Consider the following 20,639-nt stretch of genomic DNA (forward strand, 5'->3'; position numbering starts at 1 on the left):
GGGACAGTTGCGCGCCAACATGTGGGCATCACGGAGGTCTGGGGGCGGAGCCGAGAACGTGCATCATTCCCACGGCGGTCCTGACTTTCCCCAGAGCGGGGCGGAGCTTGACTCGTGCGTCAGCAGGGAGGCTGGCCGTACAGACACGTCATGTGACAGAGATGGGGACGGGATCCGAATTCACGGGCGGGGGATCGGGATGCACAAGGTCTACGCGCGGGTACTGGGACCACGAATCCGCGAATCTTGGGTATCCGTCACGGAAGGTTTGTTGGGATAAGGAGACTGTCTGCGACCACCAGGATGGCAAATCCTCACAGTACCACCCCCTTTAGGAGCGACCTCCAGGCGACTCCACAATGGTTTCTCTGGAAATTTTGCATGGAACATGTGGACTAGTTTGGCTGCGTGGACTCGCTGGCTCGGAATCGAGGACCTTTCCTCCGGGCTGAAACCTCTCCAATACACCAGATAGTGTAGCAAACCTCTGGAGATCTTAGAGTCAAGGATAGATTGGATCTCGTATTCAGGTTGTCCTTCAACCATGAGAGGAGAGATGGGAACCACCGGAACTGAAAAGGCATTCTGGACCACTGGTTTGAGAAGAGAAACGTGAAAAACAGAAGGAATCTTAATAGAAGGCGGGAGAATGAGCTGAAATGCCACCGGGTAGATCCTATTGGAAATCGCAAAGGGTCCAAGAAATCTAGGTGCAAACTTCATGGAGGGTACCTTCAGCCTGATGTTCCTGGATGACAACCAGACCTTGTCGCCAGGTTTAAGGTCCAGAGCAGGTCTGCCATGGCGATCTGCCTGATACTTTTGCCTATTGCCAGCTCTCCTGATGTTGACCTGAATCTTTCTCCATAGGTCCTGTAAGTTCTTCATTCTGTCATCCGGCGCTGAGACCCCTGAGGATGGTAAAACAAGAGGAAGGGTAGAAGGGTTGAAACCGTAATTCACGAAGAACGGTGACTCCTGAGTAGAGCTGCTTCATGCTTTATTGTGGGCAAATTCTGCCCAGGGTAAGAGTTCCGCCCAGTCATCTTGGGAATCTGACGTAAAGCAATGTAGATACTGTTCCAGGGATAGTTCCATAGTTTGTCCTCTCCGTTTGACCATTGGTCTGTGGGTGGTATCCCGACGAGAAATATAGGGCGATACCTAGCTGAAGGCAAAACGAGCGCCAGAAATGAAAAAGGAATTGGGATCCTCTATCTGAAACTATCTCCAAGGGTTCGCCATGTAACTGAAAGATCTCCCTGATAAAGATGTCAGCTAATCTGGGAGAGTTGGGCAGACCCTTGAGTGGTATGAAGTGGGACTGCTTCGAAAAACGGTCTACTACTACAAGAATCGTGTCCATACCCTTGGAACTAGGCAAGTCTACAATGAAATCCATCGACAGATGTGTCCATGGCCGATCTGGAACAGGTAGAGGTTGAAGGAGACCTGCAGGAGGTATCCTGGGAGTTTTAGTCCTGGCACACATAGGGCACGCAGCTACAATTTTTTTTATGTCCTTTTGCATATCTGGCCACCAAAAGGTGCGAGAGATGAGGTCCAAGGTCCTTTTGGTGCCGGGATGGCCTGCAGATTTGGACGAATGACTCCATTCAAGAACCTTCTTATGGTGTGGTGGTGAAGTAAAGAGATGGTCCTGTGGAGGCGAGATGCCAGGAGGGATGTGGCTTTGTTGATGGACAATTTCCTTGAGTGCTCCAAATGATGTGGCCGAGAGAATACATTTGGGCGGTAAAATGGGTTTTTGCTGATCCTCAGTCTTTTTGTCCGGGGAGAATTGTCGAGATAGAGCGTCAGCTTTAATATTTTGGATCCGGGGAGATAGGAAATTATGAAATTAAACCTAGAGAAAAACAGTGACCATCTGGCTTGGCGGGCTCCCAGGCGGCGTGCACCTTCAATATAAAGCAAGTTCTTATGATCCGTGAGGATGGTTATCGGATCTTCAATCTCTCAAGCAGATGTCTCCATTCTTCGAGAGCTAGCTTCATGGCCAGGAGTTCCCGGTTCCCGATGTCGTAGTTGCATTGGGCAAGAGAATTTTTACCCGAAAAAAATGCACAAGGATACAACCTGGACAGGGAATTCTTCATTTGGGATAGAACGGCGCCTACGACCACATCTGAGGTGTCGACCTCAAGGGTAAAAGTGTGACGGTAATGCTGCCCGCAGACCAGACCCGTCCCTGTACTGAGGTGGGACGTTAGTAACACGCACCCGCAGCAGAGGAAGTGTGTCCAGAGTGTAGTAGTTTGCATAGACAGTCCAGGAGACTTAGTATGGTACGGTAACTGTCGAGTCCGGAGAGAGAGTACTCATAGTAGGTGCCAAAGACGAGGGTCAAGGAGAAGTCCAGATAGTAGAAGGTCAAGCCGAGATTGAGGGATAAGAGAAGCAGCGTAGTGATGAGGATGCCGGGTCTAGAGTCAGGAGAGGAGTCGTAAGCCAAGACGGGTCAAAACCTAAGAGGCACAAATACAAGCAAGAGGAAATCCTCACCAGGTGAGCTGAGGCTATGCAGAGCAATGACTCCAGGGAATGGCTGGGGTAATAAAGGTGGGAGTGCCAATCAGGGAGGTAGGTGGAGCCAAGGTGTGCCGTGGAGCATAAATTGATAGGTGCGCGCTGTGATCTTGAAGCGGCATCAGCTGGACAGCAGGGGGGTGTGAGTATGGCTGGAGCGAGTGCTGGGGGCGTGACTGAGCTGCCTGTGCAGTAAATAAACTATGGCCGGGAGTGCGCACGGGACGGACTTACACCGTGCGCTCTCTCGGCTGACACGGAGCCTGGGAGCGGAGGGGATAGCGCTGAGAGGAGGAAGGGAGAGCAGGGGCAGTCCCAGGCAGAGGTAAGGAGTGGGTGTGGGAACCCTGCTTCCTTACAAAAAGGAAGCTTGGGATCAGAGTGAATGAGAAAAGGAGCGGATTCAAACGCTCTTTTGAGATGGACAAAAGCTGGAGAGCAGCAGTAGATCAAGGAGCCGGGTCTGCTCCCTTCTAGGTTAATTCCGTAATATGGGCCACTAGAGAAGAATTTTTTTGGATAAACCTCTGGTAATAGTTTGAAAAACCAAGGAAGCATTGTATTGCCTTCAGGGTGGTAGGTTGTGGCCAATCTAGGACGGCTTTGACCATGGTGGGATCCATGGTGAGCCTGGAATCAGAAATGATGTAACCTAGGAACGTGGTGAATGTTTTATGAAATTTAAATTTCTCCAGTTAAGCAAAACATTTGTTATGCCGTAAGCAAAGGAGCTCCTGTTTCCCGTGAGAGATGTGTTCCTGTATGGATTTGGAGAAAATCAAAATGTCATCAAGATAAACGATTACAAAGGAGTTGATGAGATCTCTGAAAATTTCATTTACGATGTCCTGAAACACGGTTGGGGCATTGCATAGACCAAAGGGTATGACCAAGTACTCATAATGTCTATCTCTGGTGTTGAAAGCCATCTTTCATTCATCACCCTGACGGATCCTGACCAGATTATAAGCACCACATAAGTCCAACTTCGGAAAGGTTCTATCTCCTTGTAATCGATCAAACAGTTCATTGATAAGGGGCAAGGGGTAGCATTTTTTTAACGGTAATCTTGTTAAGGGACCAGTAGTCTATGCAAGGGCATAAGGATCCGTCCTTCTTCTTCACAATGAAAAACTCTGCGCCCGCAGGAGAAATGGATTTCCTGATAAACCCCTTCTGTAAATTATCCGCAATGTATTCTTTCATTGCCTTGGTTTGCATTGCATAGACAACAGATAATAAGTCCCTCTGGAGGGTGTAGTGCCTGGAAGCAGATCGATGGGACAATCGAACGGGCGGTGAGGGGGCAGAACCGCCGATCAGATCTTATCGAAGACATCCTGAAACTCAGCGTACTCGTCTGTACCTTCTCCTTCTCCTGCTCCTCGGACACGTTGGTACCCCCGATACTACTTGCCTCCAGAATGCAGTTCTTGTGGCAAAATGTCCACCATTGGATGGGTTCCTTGTTGAGCCAATCAACCCGAGTGTTGTGAATCTGTAGCCAGGGTAGCCCGAGAATCACGCTGATGGAAGGAGTATGAATGACATTGAATTGGATCTTTTCCAGGTGTGTGTCTTGCACACTGAGTTGAAGCACTTCTGTCTCCAAGGAGATAAACGTCGGCTGCAGAGGTCTTCCGTCAATGGCTTCAAGAGCGATGGGCTTCTTTCTGTGCCTGAACCAGATGGCGTTCCGCCAAAGCTTGATCTATGAAGTTTCCTCCGGCACCTGAATCGATGAAAGCAAGTATGGATACTTGAAAGCCCTCCCCAAAGAGTGTAATGGGGACAAGAATGCGAGACGGGTTATCAGTAGAAATAGGGGAGGGAAAAAGCGTTCCCAATGAGACTCCACCAGGACTCATGGAAACCTTGCGTTTCCCGACTTTTGGGGACAAAAATAGGCAAAGTGTCCAGAAACACCACAGTAAAGACATAGGCCAGTGTTTTTGCGACGTAATTTCTCCGATTTGGAAAGACTGGTACCTCCTAATTGCATAGGTTCGGCCGTATCTGGGGTAGAAGCTTCAGTGGAGCTCACCTGACCTGGATTGATCCGTGCTGGAATGGTACGATGGTGAACCTTCTCTGAACGTCTCTCTAGGAGACGACGATCCACCTTGATACACACAGCGATGAGCTCCTCCAAATCGGTGGGGCGATCGTAGGCTGCTAATTCATCCTTCAAGGTCTCTGATAAACCTTGCCAAAAGGCTGCAGCCAGGGCTATGTCATTCCAGTCGGTCTCGGCAACTATAGTTATGAACTCAAGAGAACGTATTTGGCGACTGTACGACTGCCTTGGGAAACATGAAAAAGTGCAGAGGAAGCACAAACCTTACGATCGGGTGTATCAAACACTTTCCGGAATTCCCGGGCAAAGGCTCCGATATCCTGTGTGAGGTCGGTTCTTCACTCCCAAATGGGGGGTGCCCAGGCAAGAGCGTCATCTAAAGGAGAGAAATTTATGCCACCTTGGCTCGGGGTGCCATAAAGCGTGAAGGATTAATTTCAAATTGTATAAAGCATTGATTTAAAAAACCCCGACATTCAAGAGTGTCGCCCCCATAATAGTCGGGAGTAGGTAAGTGAGTTTCTTGAGAAAAAGGCAAAGCGGGAGTAGTGGGAATCTCATGAACAGCAGGTACAAGTGGGGAATGCGGTTCCTGTAAAACACGTGAAAGGGTGCGAAAGTCCTCATCAAGGGAGAACATACAGAACCCCTATAAGCTCATATTGAACCCCAAAAATAATCACAACCTATATATATATGTAGAAGTGTGAAAGATGAGTGCTACTGAGCATGGCAATATATATTTAAAACCAGAGACAGAACATGAAACACAGACAGAGCTCAGTGCTACATCCATTGACACAAATACACGGTACAGTGCCTATATATATATATATATATATATATAAATATTTATATATAGACCATACGATACTGGTTGCAACACGACATCAAGGGACAGCACGCAGGTAAGTAAATCATAAATGTTCTATATTTGATAGAAGTCACAAAAAACGACGTTTCGGTCCCCCGGGGTGGGGGAGAGAGAGAGAATGAGAGAGAGAGAGAATGAGAGAGAGAGAGAGAGAGAGAGAGAATGAGAGAGAGAGAGAATGAGAGAGAGGGAGAGAGAGAGATCTTTTGAATAAAATGGTCTTTTAGTTTAACTCTTTGACCAAATTGTCGTAAGCCCTTGAGCCCCTCCAAGGCAGACCACGTCTCAAGGGTCCTAACACTAATATAAATTCTTAATAACCTGTACCCCTATCAGGTGCCTTTCAAAATAAGTAGGACCCCTCCACAAAAGCTCTTGTTTAGCGTTTTAAACTTAGGTGTACCTCACTCTGGATCCATGGAAAAGCAAAATCGGGCACTGCAAAGCAAATTGAGGCTGATGAGGTTGATGAAAATAATAATGTGTTTATTGGGCCATTATGAGCCAAAAAGTTAAAAATACAGGAGTCCCCTCTGACGCGTTTCTCGCCTCTCTGGATCCCTTTAAGTTTGTTCCAAGGCCACGGTTCTTCCTTCCGGAAGCTGCAGTCCAAAACACTTTGTGTGTCTGTCTTAATTATTATCCAGTGCAAATTTAAAAGTGACGCCCCCACAGCTGATAATGTAAGAAAAGCTGGAATCCCCTGTAAACAATGAACTTTAAATAGTGATAGGTGTATTAAGCAAACACAATTTGTAAACAGTGACAGTATAAATAATATTCTTAATCCGTGATTAAAATCAATAGGTGATCATTTGTCCAGTATTATCAAAATAATAGCACTCTTCCACTCAACCCTTGATGGAGAAACTGTCCCAAGAGTTCCTTCAGATGCAGATTGTCTTCAACAGATAAAGGTCAAGCGTAGGACCATGGAAGAAAAAGACAAAAAAAGACCCAGTAGTGTAGAAATGCGATGACTCAGCAGTAGAGAAAATGATAGAAATTCCTACTCATATTTTAGATGTAAAAAATAAGCCTATCACAATCAGTGAAAGGAGGGGGTAACCAGGCTAGAAAATAAAGGTCAAGCCCGTTTGGTTACTGTAGACGGACGTTCCCAGAGGTACACAATTGGAGGCTTTTATAAGGTGAAATTATATTAAGGCTTTATTGTGCCTTTTCCTTTCCATCAGGAAATCATCCAAACACAGGGGGGGGGGGGGAACAAAGCTTAATTGACTTGGGAGTATTTCTAGTGAAATCCCATGCAATTCACAACTCCTAGTTAAGCAGGTCTCCCAGCCCAAAACACATAGCATGACATAAGCAGATATAAGAAGTCTCTTTAGAATGAAAGTCTTATCTGTTAGCTGCTGTAGAGTAAGCTTCTCTGCTCTCCTGGAACCGCACCCGTGCGTACACAAAAAATCAGCATCCAGGTTTAGAAGACTAATTTGGTGTCTTGCAATCAGCTCTGCTGTTTCTTCTTGACAGAGCTCAAGACATGTGGTGTCTCCAAAGGTCAGCTCTCATTCAGAGCTAAGGAGTCACTTCCTGTCTCAAAGGCAGGCTTTTTCTACCACCTCTAATCAGGCAGGTGGTGTTAGTTAGAAAATGTATGTGTAATATGTCTTTAAATTTACTTTTCTTGCACATTTTTTTAATCATGTCTAGAGGTTTTTATTTTTAACTTTTTTTTTGTATATAACTTAGTTGCAACACAGCTAGTTTTTTAATCCACCTTGTTCATGTTTTTCCTTGATATAATAGTACCCTTTATTAAGCATTAGTTTAGTTTAATATAGCTTTATTTCGTTTAAATATGCTTGTCCAGTTAGCAGCAATGTATTTTGTTCTGCTGGAATGGTCAATAAAGCTTTGTTATTGTGTTCCTATGTTTGCCCACATCCAAAATGGCCACACTGCCTTTGGTACTTCCTTTTGCCCTTAGATCGGCACTGAGTCGCTCTGTTATGACGTCATCAGGTTCTGATTTTTGGCGCGAAATGGCCCACAGGTAAGAGGGTATATAATGGATGTTATCACATTGTGTTTTATCCTTGAAAAAGAACGCTGCGACGTTCGAAATGCATTGGATGGGTCTTTTGCCACATTAAAGTGCCCTTTTAATCATTTTTTTGTTCTGGTTTCTTCCTGCTCCGTTTGTGCTGGTGCGCTTTTTGGTCTCCCTTTTCCCAGGTGGTGTTAGTTAATTTGCTACCAGCAGTTAACCGCCACACTGCTGGATTAGAGGCACATTTGTGAACAGGGTTAAGTCCCCTGTTACATACCTCCCCTGTTTGTGGGAAGCTCGGGCTTACCACGGCCAAAGCCCATCCTTCCACTCTCATTCGAGATCTTTCTGTGACTTTAATGAGAGTGGATGGAGGAATAGAACCCTCTGTCCCGCTGGGATTGGAGCCCTTTCTCCAGTTTATTTTTGTCTCCTCCCGAAGGTGCTTGAGATCAGCACTCCTCAGTCGCTCGAGGAGGACTTTTTCCACATTAAGTCTTTTTATCGCGTGCGCGGTCATGAGATTTCTGTTGCGTCGGGCAATCCTCTTTTTGTAGACAAAGTTTATGGCAACAGTTGTAGAGCAGTTAGGACTAGCCCTTAGAGTGTTCTGCTCTTGAAGCGGTCTTTCTGCAGTTTCTCCACACCTCAGAGTCGCCAGTTCAGCTTCTTTGGGACCGAGTTGCACCTCCACCTCCTTTTCCAGAGAACGTCCTATTTTTTCAGCTTCCTCAGCTAAGGATTCTTCTGGCTTTGATTCTGCACTCCTACCTCTGTTTGTTGCCTGTTGGGCAGCTGTAGGTTTGGCTAGTGCTTTCTTAGGTGGCTCAAATTTCGTAATTTTGTTTTGAAGTTGCGTGGAGTCCCCAACTCTCACTGTACCCTTGTCCTGACGGGCATTAGTTAATGTGGGATACTGGTGCTTGGGCACAGCCAATACCTTTTTTCGTATTGGAGGAATCTGTAAGTTACTGGCCTGCAGAGTCTCAACCTGTTTTAGTGCGTCTTGCAAGTCTCTTCTCAGGGAATCTATCTGCGCACTTTGCTTCCTCTGAGTCTGTATCAGAGTCTCCTTCATATTCTGGAGCTCTGTAATTTTTATCGTCAAGGTTGCCACTGCGTCTGTTTTCTCCTTGGTGTACTGACTCAAGGGAATGGAACAGTCTCTCTGTCTCTCCAGCTCTTGCTCCAGTTTTTGAGCCTTCTCACGCTCCCTCTCATACAGAGTCACCTGGTAACAAAGCTCTGCTTCCAAAGATGCTCTGAAGACATGCAGCGTGGCCTTTAGCTCCTCATACTGCTCTGTGGGGACGTACTGGGTATTCAGACGTTCCTGCAGCGCTTGTACCTCTTTAGCAACCTGCAGTTTTTCTTCCTGTAGCGTTTGCTGCTTCTCCTCAGCATACTGGAGGTGTGGTACGCAGACCTTGCAGTTGGTTCTGCAGTCGGTGCTCTGCTTCAAAGTTTTCCTTGACTTCTTCTGTCAACTGAAAATTTTCTTCTTTCAGGTTTAAGTTTTCTCTTTTTAATCTTGAATTTTCTCTTTTTTCAGTCTCTGTATTCTCTAGGGCTTCTTTGCAGTCCTCCTTCCATTTACGCACATCTGCTTTGAGAATGACACTCTCCTGGCGTGAGACTTCCTTCTCTAGGTTCGAGGGTCTGAAGCTCCTTCTGAGAGACTTTGAGATCTGTATCAAGAGTACCAATAGTTTCTTTAGCAATGTCCAGCTCCTCAGTGAGACTGTGTAGTTCCTTTCTGGAAACTTCCAGGTCTGTGCGGCAGCTGTTGATCTCATGATGTGAGGCATCAAGCTCTATACGAAGAGTGTCAACCTCTTGCTGGAAGACTGTCATCTGCTTCAGTGCCTCCTCATACTTCCGCTTTAGCGTAGCCACCATTTTATCAGATTGGCTCTGCTTTTCATCCATGGCGGAAATAGTAGCCTTTGCAGTATCTAGCTCAGTCTTGAGATCCTCCAATTCGGTCTTGGCCGCAGAGTAAATTGCGAGCACAGTCTTCTGTAGCTCAGCATTATTTTTTCTCTCCCTTTCCAATTCTTCACAGAGCAGATCACAGTCATGCCTGGCAAATTTTCAGGGCGTCTTCAGGGCTGGTCAAGGGATCGTCCCTCACTGGGATGACTGGTTGAGGGTTCCTCACTGTTGGCACCGGACAGACACTTCTTTGGGGTACACGACTTCTGCCTTGGGCCCTCTGGATATTCGGTTAACCGTGGGACAAATTCTCCATTTTCTCTAGGCCGCAGGGCAACTCAGTCCCCCTTTTCCTCCACAGGATCTGCGGACGTGTCTGTTCCTTCTACGGTAAGTGAAGAACTGCTTTTCTTTTTCTTTTTCCGCCTTTTTGATTTGGATGACACCGTCCCTTCAGGGATATTGGGGTCCCCATCTTCATTTGAAATTTTAGCGGCTTCATTATATATTATATAAGCTTTTCTTGCCGTTGCTTTAGCTGACAGAAATATTGGGTGATCTGCTGCTCACGCTGTATCTCCTGCTGATCATATTCATCAAAGGGAGCGGTCTTTTCTGTTCGTGCCGAGTTCAGGCACCCCCACCATTCTTGGGGTGTTTTGTGGGTGTGACTCGGTTTGGGTTCCCCGTAAGAGATGTCTTCCTCTTTATTGGACTGGAAGGGCCACTCTTCCGTGGGGTAGGGTTCATTACAGGAACGCTGAATCTTGTCCTCCATTTTTAGGCTATCAGGTGTAATTTTCTTCCTGACCTTAGGAGGCACTATTGCAGCTGTTGCCACTGTATTTGCTAGAACCCCCAATTGTGATAGTCCTACAGATGGGCATATTTTGCTTGTAGAGGTTGTAGCTCTCACAGGCATCTCTGTAGACTTTTCTTTCTTGGGAAATGGTTTTTTTTTTTTTTTCAATATCAGCAGTACTGTGCATGCATTTTCTCTTATAAGGTATACAAGATGTGCAGTTGCTAGGTAAAAAAAAGTCTATTTGCTCTACACCATTTACTTGATAGGTGCAATCTCTCCGCTTCAGCAACAGAATTTGGTTTTCTGCCTGAGTTCAATCATTTTCAGTCTCATCTTTGGGTATTATGGCATTCATACTTCACACTTTGGGTGTCTGTTTTTGCTCCCAAGATATATATAGGCAGACTTTTTTACTTGCAGAAAAAAAAACATTCTTTGCAGTGGATTATTTCTTTCATTCCCGGCAGGGTGACTCAACATTCAGTAATTGGCTTTGAAAAACCTTTTACACAGTTCAGAAATCACTTTTTCCCCTATAGGGCAATTTTACACTCAGCATTTGTTTGCTAAAAAATTCCCTTGCTTCCGCACAGTCTTGTATCAATTTTCACACTTTTCTGCATATACTCCACTCACAGCTGGTAGCCCTATGCGGTGTGGCAACCTTTATTTGCAAAATCAGTACCACTCGTGGGTCACCACCTGTATTCACTGCTTCAGCGAAACTTTTGAAAACAACAAACACCTATCCCTTTTTTAAGGGCTGACTCACTTCTTGAACCCTGACTATGGTTGAAAGGAAAAACCCCTATTTCAATGACCATATTACACTTTGTGATAGGCAATATAAGGTTTAGCTACTTCAGCAGTCTCTTCTGGGTTTTTGTTTATTTTCAGTGCAGTGTGGATTCAGTGGTGTGTATCCCCTTAATTCCAATCTCTGCTGCCTGAGGTTTTTTTTTTTTTTTTCTCTCTAAGTTTCTCAGATTGTTTGTAGGCAAAAAGCATAAAAAAAATTTCACATAAAAATCTCCGGTCCTTTTTAACTACAAGGACACCTCTTGTCCCACCTCGGACACCAAATGTAGACGGACGTTCCCAGAGGTACACAATTGGAGGCTTTTATAAGGTGAAATTATAATAAGGCTTTATTGTGCCTTTTCCTTTTCATCAGGAAATCATCCAAACACAGGGGGGGGGGGGGACCAAAGCTTAATTCACTTGGGAGTATTTCTAGTGAAATCCCATGCAATTCACAACTCCTAGTTAAGCAGGTCTCCCAGCCCAAAACACATACTGTAGCATGACCTAAGCAGATATAAGAAGTCTCTTTAGAATGAAAGTCTTATCTGTTAGCTGCTGTAGAGTAAGCTTCTCTGCTCTCCTGGAACCGCACTCGTGCGTGTACAGAAAATCAGCATCCAGGTTTAGAAGTCTTATTTGGTGTCTTGCAATCAGCTCTGCTGTTTCTTCTTGACAGAGCTCAAGACATGTGGTGTACCCAAAGGTCAGCTCTAATTCAGAGCTAAGGAGTCACTTCCTGTCTCAAAGGCAGGCTTTTTCTACCACCTCTAATCAGGCAGGTGGTGTTAGTTAATTTGCTACCAGCAGTTAACTGCCACACTGCTGAATTAGGGGCACATTTGTGAACAGGGTTAAGTCCCCTGTTACAGTTACCCTTCTCTGTGTATAAGGCTAAGGCCCCGCTCCCTTAGTCAGCGCGCCTGCACGGCAGACAGGCGGGGCGCTGACAGACACAGACCGCGATATGCAGTCTGTAGGAAACTTTTTAGGAGTGGGGGTGGGGGGGGGGGCGTGACCAAAATGGGTCGGGTGGGCGGCTTGTCATGATGTGGGGGGCTGGGCCATTACACACAGGCACACATGGAAACCCCTCTGCCGTGTTGCTTCTCTGCCTTTTCCCCCCCAACCACCAAATATGCTGCTGCTGCCTCTGCCTCTCCTCCCCGGGAAGAAGATGAACTCAGCAGGAGCTGGCCGCAACCTTCCCAGTGAAACGGGCACCGGAGGGAAGGGAGGCGGGGAGTGTTCAAAATGTGGCAGGGGGGTGGGGCCATGACAGAGACGGGCAAAAACGCAAGCTATTTGCAAACATCCAGCAAAAGCAGCAGATATAATATATATATTTATTTATTTCCCTATTTCCCTTATTTTGCTTCCGGCAGTGACCATAGCCCTCACACTCTTGGAGCCACGTAGCCCTCACACTCCCAGAAATCCCCCCCCCCTTCCTCCTCCCAGAGCAGGGTTAGCCTGCAAAACGGGCACAAGAGAGGACTGACGCTGACGCGTCACAGTACGTAGTCAGTTGGCAGTAAGGAGGGACTGGGACCCGATCGTAAGGCTACAAGGCAATGGCAAGTAGCGCTCATGCGGCCGCCCACGCTGCCGGGCGCAGCGGGTCCCAGCCCTAAGGGTCCCAGAGAGTTAGCTCTTGGACTCAGTAACATTGCATGATTGTGTTGTACTTTGTGTAATAAAACCATTTTGTGTGTTTTTCCTTTTCCGGGCATGAAAGCAGCGTGAGTGCCTGTCTGTGTGTGTGTATGTGTGTGCCTGAATGCGTGAGTGCTTGTCTGTGTGTGTGAGCGGCTTGAAATCAAGCAGGGATTGCTAGTGTATGAGTTTCAAGGGGGTTCTTGCGGAGGAGCCATTGAAAGAATGTGCCTAGGAGCTTGGAGTCCGGAATTACTGGGTCCCCAATAAATCTACCCGGGAATCATGCCTGGTTCTCGGATATATGTATGCACATTGTCCCAGCAATACTTCCCCATGAAAACGTAAGCGCGACTCACCACTGGGGTACCCTGCTTCAGCACAGCCCAGAAAGGAGAATGAGGCACACGGATGAATGTGCAGCATTTCTGTAGCTGAAGGAATCCCTAGGTTTAGGGGATATCCTAGCTAGTGGCAAGATGACTCACAACCAGTATAGGGCTCTGCGAGTCCAATCCCTGTGTCACAGGGAAAGTGTGTGGGGAAATAAGGCAGGCAGAAATAAAGAGACAACATTTTTTCTTTTTCTGTTCCCTGTACCATAGAGCAGTGTTTCCCAACTCCAGACCTCGGGGAACCCCAACAGGTCAGGTCTCAAGGATATCCCTGCTCCAGCACAGGTGGATCAATTAGCGGCTCAGTCATTTTTACTGAGTCACCTGTGCTGGAGCAGGGATATCCTTAAGACCGGACCTGTTGGGGTTCCCTGAGGACTGGAGTTGGGAAACTCTGCCCTAGAGACTCCAAACTTTGGGAGGCTAAGGCCCCGCTGCCTCAGACCACGCGCCCGCACTGCAGACAGGCGGCGCGTGGAGAGGCACTTGGGGCTTTTTCCGGTCCAAAGGGACCATTTTTGCGAGCAGCGGGGGCGTGGCCAAAACGGGTGGTGGGGCGTGGCCATGACGTGGGGGGCGCGGTCATGACGTGAGGGGGCGGGACCGCCCCTCAGCCGTTCAACCCCTCAACCATGTATTGATAGACACTGTCTAAGTTGTTTGATGTTGCATTTATTTAATGAATGTACATGTTGTATACAACCACAACATAATAGCTCAACTGTTCAGCCCCTCAACTCCTCAGCCGCTCACACACACAGACAGGCACTCACGCACTCAGGCACACACATACACACACACAGACAGGCACTCACGCTGCTTTCCCCCCACACTCTCCTCCCCGCTCCCCGAAGCCTCCCCTCCTCATTGGCTCACAGCCACACCACGTGACGCGTCGACGCTTGGGATTACAATTCTCTTGAATCCCCTGGCGGCTGACGCGTCACAGCGTTTAGTGAGCTGTGCAGTGAGGGGGGACTGGGACCGGCTCGGGAGGATTCCCCTGCTGGTGGGGAACGCTCGTGCGGCCGCCCGCATCGCAGGGCACAGCGGGTCCAAGTCCTAAGTCTTAGGTAGGGTTTTGGGGTGAAAAGCAAGTCATTTTGATTGTAGGAAGTCTGGGACAAAGTTACCGGTGGCCCTATAATTCTCCCCGGCTTACTCACATATATAATCATTCCAACGGGAGTGTATTAAAGTCCACCAGACCACCTTCCATGAACGTGGGACGGCTGTAACTCATGCAATGATTTGCACAAGTGCTGATATTCTCTTTGTTGCTGCAGGTGAGCTATTGTCATAGCTGTGTGAGTACAGGCAAACACTTTTTTACACTATGGAGCAAGCGATTTTTTTCTTTGTTTTATAGTTATTATTTTGGCTTGCGCTACGTCCTATAATGAGCTGCCACAAACGCCATATTTCAGATCTACTGGAACACCCCCTAAGACATTATCCCTGCTTAGATCACCCAAACTTTTTTTTGGACTCTTTTCATATCCTTTTGCATATTATATACATATTGCTGTGCGAACACATCACCTTGGTGTTAACATAGAGTCAGTGTTAGGGTGCCGGTGCCTCTGCACCGTCCGCGCAACCCTCGGACTACCCAGGGCGCGCAGTGGAACATCCCCCTACCTGCAGCCACTCCCGCGGGCCGTCAGCTGGCCGTCGCCGTGCTCCGGCTTCCCTCGACTGCTTCTCCTCCTCGGCGGGAGAGGCGGTCCTTCCGTCCCAAGCGCACACGTGTGCGGCTCCCTCCGGCAAGGGCCGCGTGCACTCCCTGCTTACAGGGCACATGTCTGCACCCGTCTCTTATCCTCAACTCCTGCTGTGAGTCTCCGCCCCCTACACCGCACGGACACTTCCTGAGTTCTTTAGTACTCACCTGTGCACCTTCAGCTTCACCTATCCTGAGGAGCTTCCTGCAGTCCTCCTGTTCCGCCCCCCACCCCTGATTGGTCTCTCATACCTTATCAGGCATCCCTGAGCTCTCACTCATCGCTCGACATACTTTCTGCATGGAGCTAATGTGCTATTCGCTCAGTAATTCCACAGATTCAGACACGGATCGTACGACTACCCTCTTTGGCTCTCGACCTCGGCTCTCCTCGGACTTCATATTCTCTGGCACCCCTCGATCACGGCTTGGACCCCGGCTCTTCTCCTCTCTCCGCTCCCTGACCTTGGCAAGGCTTCCACGATTCTACTCCAATACCAGGTACCGGCAAGTATTGTCTACGTTACCTATCTCAGGCATGGCAACACTTTACTCCACACTCCAAACACGCTCCCTTTGCTGTGGGTGCGTGTATCCTTACTAACCCCTTCAGCACAGGGGACGGGTCTGGTCTGTGGGCAGCACCGGCGTAAGAGGCAGTTATCCTATTTATCTTAAGCACTTCATACACAAGAGGCTACATATTTGCACATTCACTGTGGCTTTATACATATATAGGACTATTTTGTTCACACCTAGATCACATTAAAAATGAGTTGTATTGTTCACTTTTAAAAAACTAACACGATGAAGGACCCCGAGAGGTTTGAAAGCTTCTAACATATAAACTACTTGTTGATGCAACAAAAGGTATCATACCACCTACTCCTTCTTCCTTTGTTACACTTTTAAGGATAGGATTACGCTTACGAGGTGCCAGTACTCAGGGCCGCAGACATCTTTCCCGGAGCCTAGGACTAGAGGGTCAACTTAACTGTATGCAGTGATGGCCCCACCCACTCAGCATGTAGGAAAAAAATCTGCAGCAAGGGAAACTGAGGTGCTGGTCCTGAGTACCGGACAGTATAAGCACCAAAAAATATAAAAGCTATATTTCACAGTTTGCACTATCTTTCAAGCTACAATTGGACAGCCCATAATACTCTATGTACTAATCCTTGAGGTGACTTAGTATGCTACTGTGTTGTTGACATATCTTTTTTAATTATATAAAGGTGTTTTTTTTTTGCATATTTCTTTAGTTTCCTAATTTTAGGATGTTATGCCTATTTGAAGCATTTATTTAATTCAGTATTATGTTATTTTTGGGTATGAACACTTGACCTGACGTTTTGGTTCTGCTCTGAATTATTTTTGGAGTTTCCTTTTTGATTTGGGGTTTTGGAATTTAAGGTTCCAGTAGGTTCGGATTTCACGGTTTTCCCCATCTGTATGTTCGTAAATGCCATATACGTTTACATACATAATTCATACATACAGTACTGGTAACACTCTAATTAAAAGCTAGGGGCTAGGGAGAATGGAGGCTGGAGGAAGCAAGAGCATGGAGGGGGGGAGAGAGAGTGAGAATGGGGAGGGAGAGAGAGAATGGAGGGGGGAGGTAGAGAGAATTGAGGAGGAAGAGAGAATTGAGGGGGAAGAGAGAGAGGGAATGGAGGGGGAGGACAGAGAATAGAGGGGACAGTAGAGAGAATTGAGGGGAAGGGGGACAGAATGGAGGGGAAGAGGGAGAGAGAATGGGTCGGAGGGAGAGAATGGAGGGGAGGAGGGAGAGAGAATGGAATCAGAGGGAGAGAATGGAGGGGGGAGGGAGAGAGAGAATTGTGAGGAGATGGAAAGAGATAATATGAGGAAGGGAGAGAGAGAATGGAGGGGGAGAGAAAGGGAAGGGAGGGGGGAAGAGAGGGAATGGAGGGCAATGAAAGGTAATAGAGGGAGTGGAGAAAGGGAATGGAGGGAGGGGATAATTAAGAGCAAGGGGATTGAGGGGGAAAGAGAATGGAGGGAGGAGAAAGGGAACGGAGGGGCAATAGAGGGAATAGAGGGGGAGGAGGGAGAGAATTAAGTGGAATGGAGAGGGAATGGAGGAGGGGAGAATGAAGGGGAGTGGTAATATTTGGAAGTGTAGAGTGAAAGGATTGGAGAGGGAAAGGAGATGAGAGAGAATGGAGGGGGGTTGAGAGGGAATGGAGGGGGGAGGAAATGGAGGGGGATGGGAGAGAGATTGGAAAGGGGAGGGAGAGAATGTTGGGGGAGGGAGAAAGAGAATGGATATGGGAGTGAGAGATTGGATAGGGGTGGGAGAGACTGGATGGGTAAGAAAATGAATGGAGGGGGGAGATGAGGAATAGAGGGGGAGAGAAGGAATGGAAGAGGGAGTAAGGTTGGGGGAGAGAAATGGATTGGAGTGGGAGAAAGGGAATAGAGGGGAGGGGTGAGGGAATGTTGGAAAGGTGAGAGGTAATGGAGTGGAGGGGAAGGGAGAGGGAACAGAGGGGAGAGAGAAAGAAGGGGGAGAGAGGGAATGGAAGGGGAGCAAGGGAATGGATGGGAGGAGAAAGGGAACAGAGGAGGGGAGAAAGGTAATGGAGGGGGTATGGAAAAGGAATAGAAGGGGGGAAAGAAAGGGAATGGAAGGGGGGAAAGAAAGGGAATGGAGGGGGAAAGGGAGTAGAAGTGAGATAGGAAATGAAAGGGTGGAGAGAGATATGGAGAGAGAGGGAATTGAGGGGGAGAAAAACGGATTGGATGGGGGAGAGAATGGATGGGAGGGGTGAGGGAATGTTGGGAAGGAGAGAGGGAATGGAGCGGAGGGGAAGGGATAGGGAATGGAGGGGGAGAGAGGAAATGGAGGGGGAGAGATGAAATGAAGGGGGAGAGAGGAAATGGAGGGGGAGAGATGGAATGAGTGGGGAGAGAGGGAATAGACGGAGGGAATGGAGGGGAGAGGGGAGGTAGGCAATGGGGGAGAAGGGAATGGAGGGGGTTAAAGGGAAAGGAAGGGGGGAAACAGATTGGAGGAGGGAGAAAGGAAATGGAGCAGAGGGGCTAAGAAATGTTGGGAAGGTGAGAGGGAATGGAGCGGATGGTAAGGGAAGGGAGAGGGAACAGAGGGGAGAGAGAAAGAAGGGGGAGAGAGGGAATGGAGGGGGAGCAATGGAATGGATGGGAGGAGAAAGGGAACAGGAGAGGGGAGAAAGGGAACGGAGGAGGGGAGAAAGGGAATAGAGGCGGTAGAGAAAGGTAATGGAGGGTGGGGGAAAAGGAATGGAGGTGGGGAAAGAAAGGGAATGGAGGGGGAAAGGGAGTAGAAGTTGGATAGGAAATGAAAGGGTGGAGAGATATGGGGAGAGAGGGAATTGAGGGGGAGAAAAACGGATTGAAGGGGGGAGGGAATGGATGGGAGGGGCGGGGGAGAGAAAGGGAATGGAGAGGGGAGAGAAATGGAATGGAGGGGAGAGAGGTAATGTCGAGGGAGAGGGAAAGGAGTGGGGAGAGAGAAGGAATGTAGGGGGAGAAAGGGAATGTAGGGGGAGAAAGGGAACAGGGGTAGGGAGAAAGGCATGGAGGGGGGATAGAGGGAATGGAGTGGGAGAGAGGGAATGTAGGGGGTGAGATAGTGAATGTAGTGGGGAGAGGGAGGGAATGTAGGGGGAGAAATGGAATGTAGGGGGAGAAATGGAATGTAGGGGGAGAAAGGAAATAGAGGGGGGATGAAAAGAATCGAGTTGGAAAAAGGGAACAGAGGGGTGGGGCAAAAGGGAACGGGGGGGAGAAAGGGAACGGGAGGGGAGAAAAGGAATGGAGTGGAGAAAGAGAACAGTGGAGGGAAGAAAGGGAACAGAGAGGGGAGAGAAATGGAATGGAGGGGCAAAGGGAGTAGAAGGGGGATAGTAAATGGAAGAGGGAGAGATTGAATGGAGGGGGAGAGAGGGAATGGAGGGGGAGAAAGGGAACAGGGGTAGGGAGAAAGGCATGGAGGGGGGATAGAGGGAATGGAGTGGGAGAGAGGGAATGCAGGGGGAGAGATAGTGAATGTAGTGGAGAGAGGGAGGGAATGTAGGGGGAGAAATGGAATGTAGGGGGAGAAATTGAATGTAGGGGGAGAAAGGGAATAGAGGAGGGATGAAAAGAATCGAGTGGGAAAAAGGGAACAGAGGGGTGGGGCAAAAGGGAACGGGGGAAGAAAGGGAATGGGAGCGGAGAAAAGGAATGGAGTGGAGAAAGAGAACAGTGGAGGGAAGAACGGAAACAGAGAGGGGAGAGAAATGGAATGGAGGGGGCAAAGGGAGTAGAAGGGGGAAAGGAAATGGAAGAGGGAGAGATTGAATGGGGGGCGAGAGAGGGAATGGAGGGTGGGAAAGAAAGGGAATGGAGAGGGGAAATGGAACAGAGGGGGGGAGAAAAGGAAATGGAGGAGGGAGAGATGGAGTGGATGGGGGAGAGAGATTGGAGGAGGGATAAATTGAATTGGGGGGGAGAGAGGGAATAAGGGGGTAGAGATGGAATAGAGGGGGAAGAAGGGAATGGAGGGGAAGAGGTAATGCTAGGGGAGGGGATGGGGGAGATAGAGGGAATGAAGGGGGAGACAGTGGGAATGTAGAGGGGAGAGAGAGGGAATGTAGGGGGAGAAAGGGAATGGAGTGGGGAGAAAGGAAACTGAGGTGGGGGGAGAAAGGGAATGGAGGGGGGAAGAAAGGGAATGGTGGGGGCAGAAAGGGAATGGAGGGGGGAGAGAGGGTATGTAGGGGTAGAAAGGGAATGTAGATGGGAAAGAAAGGGAATTTAGGGGAAGAAATGAAATGGTGGGGGTGAGAAAGGAATGGAGGGGGGAGGGAAAGGGAATGGAGGGTGGCGAAATGGATTGGAGGGGGGAAGGGAGTGGAAGGGGGGTAATGGATGGGGAGGAGAAAGGCAATGGTAAAGGTAGAGAGGGAATGGAGGAGGAGAGGTAATGGAGTAGGGGGAAAGGATGGGGAGGAGGGGAGAGAGGGAATGGATGGGGGGGTTAGAGAAGGAATATAGGGGTGTCAGAAAGGGAATGGAGGGGTGCGAAAGGGAGTGGAGAGGGGACGAAGGGAATGGAGGGGGGACGAAGGGAAGAGTGGGGGAGAGAAAGGGAATGGAGGGGGAGAGAAAGGGAATGGAGGGAGGAGAGGGAATGCCAGGGGGAGAGAGGGAAAGGAGTGGGGAGAGAGGGAATGGAGGGGGGTGGGAGGGAATCAGGGGGGAGATAATGAAGAGGGGAGATAATTAAGAGTGGAGAGATGGAATGGAGGGAGAGAGAGGGAATAGATACAGAGAGGTATGGGAGGGGAGAAATGGAAAGGAGGGGGACGGAGGGAAGGAATGAATGAAAGGGGAATAAGAAAGTGGGGGAGGGAGGGGAGAGTTTGTGTCAGGTTAGGAAACAGAAACAAATCGAAAGAGAATGGAGGGGGCGGAAAAGGAAATGGAGGGGGTGGGAGAAAGGGAATGGAGGGGAGAGAAAGGGAATGGAGGGGAGAGAAAGGGAATGGAGGGGAGAGAAAGTGAATGGAGGGAGGAGAAAGAGAATGGAGGGGGGAGGAAGAGAATAGAGTGCGAGAGGGGAGGAGGGGAAGAGAATGAATGGAGTGGCAGGAGAGAGGGAATGGAGGGGGGAAGAGATTCAATGGAGGGAGGGTGAGAGGGAATGAAGGGGGGAATGAATCGGGAGGAAGGTAGGGAGGAAATTAAGGGGGAGAGTGGATAGAGGGAATGGAAGGAGGGGTAGGGAAAGGATGGGGGAGAAAGAATATATGAGGGA

Source organism: Ascaphus truei, chromosome 15 (assembly GCF_040206685.1).
Source record: "Ascaphus truei isolate aAscTru1 chromosome 15, aAscTru1.hap1, whole genome shotgun sequence".
Classification (NCBI taxonomy): domain Eukaryota; kingdom Metazoa; phylum Chordata; class Amphibia; order Anura; family Ascaphidae; genus Ascaphus; species Ascaphus truei.